This window comes from Haplochromis burtoni, unplaced genomic scaffold, assembly GCF_018398535.1.
Source record: "Haplochromis burtoni strain Fernald_Lab_line unplaced genomic scaffold, NCSU_Asbu1 Contig_265, whole genome shotgun sequence".
NCBI lineage: Eukaryota > Metazoa > Chordata > Actinopteri > Cichliformes > Cichlidae > Haplochromis > Haplochromis burtoni.
Window position 1 is genome coordinate 713,723 of NW_024582626.1, and position 7,556 is coordinate 721,278.

The 7,556-nt window shown below is 44.2% G+C and overlaps 1 protein-coding gene across 1 annotated transcript in view; it reads right to left on the reverse strand.

The window, feature by feature from the left end:
* efnb3b (ephrin-B3b) overlaps nucleotides 1-7,556 on the reverse strand; it is a 90,497-nt gene that overhangs the window by 68,880 nt on the left and 14,061 nt on the right. The gene's annotated exons all lie outside the window — the stretch shown is intronic.

Genomic DNA, 7,556 nt, shown 5'->3' on the forward strand with positions numbered 1-7,556 from the left:
GATTTAGTCGTCGCCCTCGCCTCACCGATCTCTCACTGGTGCATCACTAAATACAACCCCCTCATCTCATTCTTTCTGACAGGCTGTGCAGCATATAATTATGTCCCCCCTGAAACCAGGGCAGTAATCTCACACACTTGTCTGGCCATTATTACGCCGGGCTCTGGCTCCGCTCTGCCCACACCTCGTGCCTTCTCTGCCTCTCTCTCTCTCATCTGCAGCTTGTTCTTTTCAGCTCGCCTCTGATTTCTCTATCTCCACTTCTTCATATCGCCCTTCTCTCTTCCTCCCTCTATGGGCCAAAAAAGCCTGAATGAGAGACAGAATGAGAAAAGGAACGAGGCGCTCTGACATTAACGAGATTGCTCGTTAAGAAAGGGAGTGGGGGGGGGGGGGTGTAGAAGGAGAGCGGATGGGAGGTGGAAAATGGAGTGGCTATAATTGGGAGGTTTTTGAAAAGAAGAGAAAGAAAAAGACAGAATTAGGTTTCTGTCCAGGGGCCTGTCTGTGTGTGTGCCTGTTAGTGTGTGTGTGTGGGGAGCATATACGTAGGGGACTAAATATAAGGTGAGAGAATGACTTGTTGGATTTCTCAAGAGGTGCTAAAGGTCACACACACCTATCAATCAGGTTCATACAAAAAGCCCAGCCTGCTCCCCTCCATCCCCTCTCTCCCAGTTTCCCCCCCTCCATCTCTATACCGAGACAAAGAAACACTTTACAGTAACAGGCTTCTGGAGACTATTTCCTCTCTGCGCTCATAGCTGCTGCACTGTCAGCAGGCCCATTACAGAAATGCATTCCACTGGCATTTCACTTCTTGTCGGGCAGGGAGGCTCGAAAGGCTGCTTCACAACACCAGACACATCCCTGCAGAGACAGCTTGGTTTATAGCAACATAAAGAAGCGTCAAGATCTCTCTGCATGTGGGTAAAAATATTTACTCTCCCTTCAAAATAAGCCTGCAGGAGTCGTGCACAGTACACTTATATGTTCTCTCTTCAAGGCCCTGGACTCCTCTCCAAACTTTTCCAGCTCATAATACTTGCTAATCAATTCACGGAAACCGATATCCCGATGTCTGAATGAGCGAGACCACCTCGAATGAGTCTGTGTGTGGCGGAAAGCATGGGGCTTTTTTTGGATTTCTTAATGTGCAAAATACATGCCAACAAATGCGGGCATGTGCGCGTGTATGCTCGTGTAAGTCAGTGTAATCCCTCGCTATGGGACGCCCTCTCTTCTTCCTGTGCCAGATGAGGAGATATTCTGCCAAATCCGACGGGCGAGTGGGCTGCCAACCGCAAACATACACTCGCAACCGCACGGCAAAATCATACGCTGGCATGTGACGCACGCATATGGGACACAAAGAGTTTCTGTATGTCTTGTGCATGTGCGTGTTGGGTGTGTGTGCTGAGATGTAAACACACACTGTTGGCCGGGTGTGGGCAGGTTGATTCTCATCTGTAGGTCTGGAAGAGATGTTGGGGAGGGGGCGATCACAAAGAGGTAAATGGAGGAACTCCGAAATAAATAAAGAAGAAGAAGAAGAAGAAGAAGAAGAAGAAGAAGAAGAAGAAGAAGAAGAAGAAGAAGAAAATAAAAATGTGAATTAATAAATTTTTAGATCAAGGGAACAATATGAGGAAATTAGGCCCATAGTCATGATGGCAGAGGAATAAAGGCAGGCCAGGTTGGTGCTGTGAAACAGTAAACTCCACGGCTTATACAGCTGGATGGATTATCTATACCTCTATTTCTCGCCCCTCCTGTTTCAATCTCTCCATTGTGCACCACTATAGAGCTTTATGGAGGCAGCGGGGTGTGTGAATGTGTGTGTGTGTTGGAGGGGGGGCTGAAATTCCTACTCTTTCTCCAGCTAAATTAATAATATGAGGCTCTCTATCCCTCTCAGTCTGCTTTATCCCTCTATTGCCCCTCCCTCCCTTCGCTGCTTTATCTCCGAGTATTCCTTGATTCTATTATTCCCTTGGAGTTACAGAAGTATCTGCTGGTGTGCATGTGTATTCAAAGCAAGCTTGACAGGCTCCGCACCAAACTGAGCATGAGAAGTTTTTGTGCTGCTGAGAGACTGCAGGGTATGAAAGAGGAAAAGAGTGAGAAATGGCGAGAGGTGGATACGACAAAGGGAACGCTGAGTTGGGGGGAGAGAGAGAGAGGAGCGACGTGCAAAGGCGGAGGTGTGAGATGAGACTGAACAGATCAGAGTCACAGTTTCTAATAAGGGGTATGACACATTCTCAACTTTTACCTTTTCTTCTTCTTTCCCTTTTTTATTCGTAGCCCTATTTCTTCCCTCTTTCTCCCCCACCTTACATTTGTTCCTACATCTCTCCCCTGCCTTTGTTTTTCCACGCAGACCTAAAAACAGGAGCAAAACAAAGAAAAAGAAAAGAATGCGTGCATATATAACGCAGGCGAATTATTTATTTCACATGAGTGCGCAAATTAACAAGCAACGCTCGCTCGTGTGCACAAATCCAGCTACTTCTGTACAGGTTATTTATGGATTTTCGAGGACCTCACACCTCCTCTGACCTTTAACCTATTGCATCTGTTTAAGCAAGCAGTATTTGTATTGTGGCATTTTAATTGGGCCGAAGCACGGCAAGCTGTGAGCGTGTTTCAACTCTGGCCTTCTGCAGCCGCGGATAGCTGCCCTGAACCATATTGTTGCGGTCAAGCTGTGAAAATGCTTTCTATTCTAACCAAATTTCAGTTTTCATCATCACTTTCGTGCGTTTATGCCAGATATAAACCTTTACTCGGTACTATAAACCGTGATTACGTTCAATGGAGTCAAATCGGACATTAGCTGGTCTTTAGCCTGCCAGTGCAAAGCATGAGTATTGGTGGATTGTGCAGATGAGCCGTTAGCGCAGGCTAGCAAGTGGGTGTAATGTGACCCTCACTTAAACCACATGGAACGTTTCATTTCCAGCAGCGCATTTAAAGCACTAATGGAAATTGTCTTTAGTTTTTGTAGTCTTGGTGTTTTGAAACCAGAAACGATGCATAAATGGTGGATCCGACCGAGAACGCTGCACGCCTACACGTTAGCGTTTCCATTAAAGTAGCCACGTTCTAAATCATACCTGGGAATAACTTTTGCTCTACATGGAAATATAATTTCAAATCTCACATTTTACTGCAGATTACTTAAAGCTGGTAGATGAGACAGACACTTCTTCACAATCAGACGTGTTTTTATAACCAGTGGAGTCACACCCTGCTGACCATTAAATGGAATTTAAGGTTCAGTGTGGGTGGTGGGTTCGCTGTCTGCTGGCATCCCGGGGATGGCCTGTCTGCCTGCAGTGAGCTCTGTTGCCAGATTGAGGCGGTGTGCTCATGTTGGTCTGTCATCCAGCCAAGAAGAGCAAAGTTATAAAATACAAGGAGGTAAAGTGTTAAAAACAATGAAGTCTCCACTGCAGTCACTGTTTGTCCTTTTTTTATTATTCGTGATGAATGATGATGACCCCACTGTCACTCTGTTTCTTGTTTTGGCCCACTTATCAACCAATCACAACACGACCTACTTATAGTGTCATAGGAGTCATTGTAACAACTACTCACGAGTACGATTACATAGATTGCAAACCCCTCTGTGTAGGCGAACATGTGCAGAGATGCATTAGTGTAAATACCTCATAAGACTGTGCAAACAGTCTTCCTACTGTTTTTTCACACTAAACGTTTGATAACCGCAGACCAACGGGAGGCTGAAGCAGCAGCAGGAGATACAATGTAATGCTATTTGTATTTGTCACAAGGTAGCGAGGCACCTGTTTGAACTTGATTTTTTTATTATTATTATTTGGTTTGGGTTTTTTATCTGGAGCTTCTGTGGAAGTGGCACCCCTGCTGCATTGTCAGCTCTATTTAATTGGATGTTTTTTCGACACAGTGGTGAAATCGGGCTGGAGTTGGCTCTACTCTTTGATAAAAAGGAGTAAAAAAAACAAGTCTACAAAACAAGATATGGACATATTCTGTACTGTGTGATCAGAACCATTTTTGATATTGTAGGGAGCAATGGTACAAGCAGAAACTGCCAAATTAAGATGTTAGGCTGCAGGCAACAGGCTCGATGGCAGCTTGTGCAAACCAGCACATGTCCAACACCTTTTTTTTTTCTTCTTTTTCTACTTGCAAAGCAACAAGGTGAAAAAATACCACATTCGCCCAGCAGAAATTGGGAAATTGGTTGTTTTGACTGATAAGTAGTGACTTCAGCTAGTGCACAGTATAAGTGGGCACCAGCCCAGTTCAAGCACCGCTCCTCACCCTCTTCCTCACCCATCTTTTGTCTCTCTTCTTTCTTTCAGTTCTTCTGTCAGCGGAAGTCTTTAATCAGAGCGTCAATCAGAGAACGGCGTGTAAGAGAATGAAGTTAAATCCAATATGAGATACACAAGATAACACAGCTGTTAAAACCATCAGTTGCCTAGATAACAACCCTGTCGCCTGCATTAAGTCTCCTCTCCCTGACTTTCACTCTCTGTCGTTGTCTAATCTCGCTGTCTTAATGGCAAAATGAATGGTTGTTAAATCTCAGCTTCTCTCCATCGCTTCATCATTTCTTTTCTTTTTTTCCTAAATTGAAGTCTCTTTGCATCATAGTCTCCTTCGGGGTCATTGTTGTGTGGAGCAGGGAAATTATTTTACTGCTATTGTTAAATAATCATCATTATTACCATTGCATTAATAATAGAATTTGCAGCATTGATATTGTATTCAGAGGTTTAAACAGTGTGTGTGTTTTAGAAAGACTAAGTGCAGCAGGCTGACAGGAAGTTGCAGAGAGTTTGCAAAGTCTAGGTTCGATTATTACATATACGAGAGTGGTTTCTGTCTCTCTGTCTGGTTAGAGGTCAGGAGCTAGTCGGCGAGGTGAAACAGGGTGCAATTGTGGTTAACACACACACACACACGCAGTTAGAGAGAATCATTTATAGGTGAAAGTTTAATCATGTTTTGCTTGGGGTTGCAAAAGGAGCAGTTTGTCGCAGAACTGCTGCTGAGGTGTCAAGATGACAAGCGAGCATCCGGCGGTAACAGGATGTACCTGTTATGAAGACGACAGCGGTGTTCTTTTTAAATTGTGTTAAAAGTCATTGTGGTTTTGATCTGATCTATGTATAAAATGTATCTGTGACGTTGAAGGGGCGTCATTAAATTTCAGCCCAGATGCTATCAAAATCTGTGTATGCTTTGATTAAGTCGAAGATCACTTGCTGCTGTGTACAGAATGGTCTTCCCACATGTGTGTATTCATTAAAATCATCGTTTGACTTCACCCGGCCGGATCAGTGTGGTTATTCTTCAATCACCTCTTGTACCCTTCCTCAATATTGAACTCTTAACAGTTGTTAACAAGAAGTCAAAATCTAGCCATGGAATAAAATCACTGTCAGATCAGCTGAAATGAGATACAAATCACTGCACAGGAAAACTAAAAGTAATCTCTGTGAGGCAAAAGTTTAGGCTTAAACTAGTTTGCTTAAACCCTTAGTTTCAGAGAGTTTTTTTCTACCGTGGAATCTGTATGATGTCAATACGGTGAGCACGGAAGCCCCGCCCACCTGCTTTCAAACTTTCTGTTTATAATGGGCAGCCAATCAGAGTGAAGTTACCTGAAAGAAATGTAACTTATAACTGCGTGAAATTTTTTTTGAACTGTGATTTAAGCAAAGTTACTCTAGTAGAGTCAAAGATGGCTGCTGGAAACAAGCATGGTTACCTTCTGAAAAAAAACTAAACGTACATTAAACAGATGATAACAGGTTAAGATACCATCCTGTAATTAAATTAAAAATGAAATTCATTTCAGTGAAATTGAAAAAGCCCTTTTGTACAGCTAGCAGAAGGACAATCCTTCATTTCTCCCTTGTAGAGCTGTCCCCACCCCAATTGCTTCATTAAAGCTGCAAGATTACTCACAGGATTGAGGCAGATTAACCAGAAGAGATCCAGAAACTCACCATGACCCACTGCTTGCCAAACCTCAGAGAGAATCAGAGAAGCAAACAGGAGACAGTGCTTGCAAAACACAGAGCCCTTTTAAAAAAAAAAAAAAAACTAAAGGAGACAGCAGGAAATAAAACAGGACAACAGAGGTGGTCGAACCGGTTAAAAGAGGTGAGGAGTGAAAGCTCGTCTGGGCGCAGACAGACTTTTAAACTAAACAGACATTTTTAACAGACGGGTAGATGGGGGAGATAGTCGGCGGGGAAAAGCGATGGATTAATGGAGGGTGACTGTGGGAGGAGAGGCTGTCACCACCTGCAGCAGCCGATGGAAGCGGCGCTTGGGTTTAAAACGGCACAGTTAAGGACAGAGAGATAAGATAGGACTGCGAGCCATTCATCACATTTATAGGAAAGGTGACATTTAGCCAGACGACAGCTTGGTGTGTCTATATTATGAGGGTGCAAAGGCCACAAAAAACATATGAAAATGTGTGAAAATGGGCTTACATGTGAATGGATTCATGTTCTTAAAGCTCATTTTTAAGTATGAAATATTTTTGCTCTTGGATGCTGGGCCTGATATGACCATATTGGGGATATCCACTCTTAGTGATGTCATTAAGAGCCAAGAAAAAAAAGAACTTTCTGAAACACTTTACAAGAGGCTTAATTTTAATTTTTGGCTCATTAGGATTGAAACTTCGGTCATTTTCAGAAGGATCGCCCACCAGTGACAGCACGTGCACTGATCTTTTGCAACTTTTTCCTCTGTAGTTTGTGCTGCCAAACTCGTTATTCTTGCGCAGGTGACACACATCCACATAACACACAAACAAGCACCTGTCACTTGTCCAGGTGAGAAATAAAACACGGGTGGGACGAAGAGATAGAGAAAGAGTGCAAAGGGCTTTGGAGAGGAGAGAAATGGGGCTTATAGAGGACAGAGGAGGACCGGATGGAAAGCTGGAGATAAACTAAGCTTCACACAGCAAAGCAAAACGTGTGTTGGGAGAAAGGCGCACTTTGTTGAGAGAGGACGCCGGACAAGCAAACTGACAGCCAGGTTTGAAGGTAGGGAACCAGAGGGGCAGGATGCAAGAGATGGCAATAAGAGAAAGAGGAATAAATGAATGAAGGGGGGGGGCAAAAAGGAGGAAAAAAAGAGCGGGGTGATGAGGAGGAGGGAGGGTCCATGGGTTCATAATCCCCTTACAGACAGCTTTGTTGAGTGATTGACAGCCCAGCACGCCACGTTATAGAGTAAGCGCAGAGGGGGCCCGCTATGACTGGAGGGATTATCGCTCCCCTTGGCTTACAAATCCCCTCCCACACCACCTCATCACCACCTCATCACCCCCACCCCCTCCCTTTCCATAGGGTCAAGTGGTACAGGCCAGTTTCTGTTGTTTCCCTGCTCTCTCTTTAATGCTCACCCAGAAGCTCGCTTTGTCTCACATGATTGTGTTGTTTTGCAAATAATGCTTAATGTGCTGATGGAGGGGAAGGGGCGGTGGAGGGGTACCGAGCATCACGGGGATGTGGGGAAGAGGAGGGGGG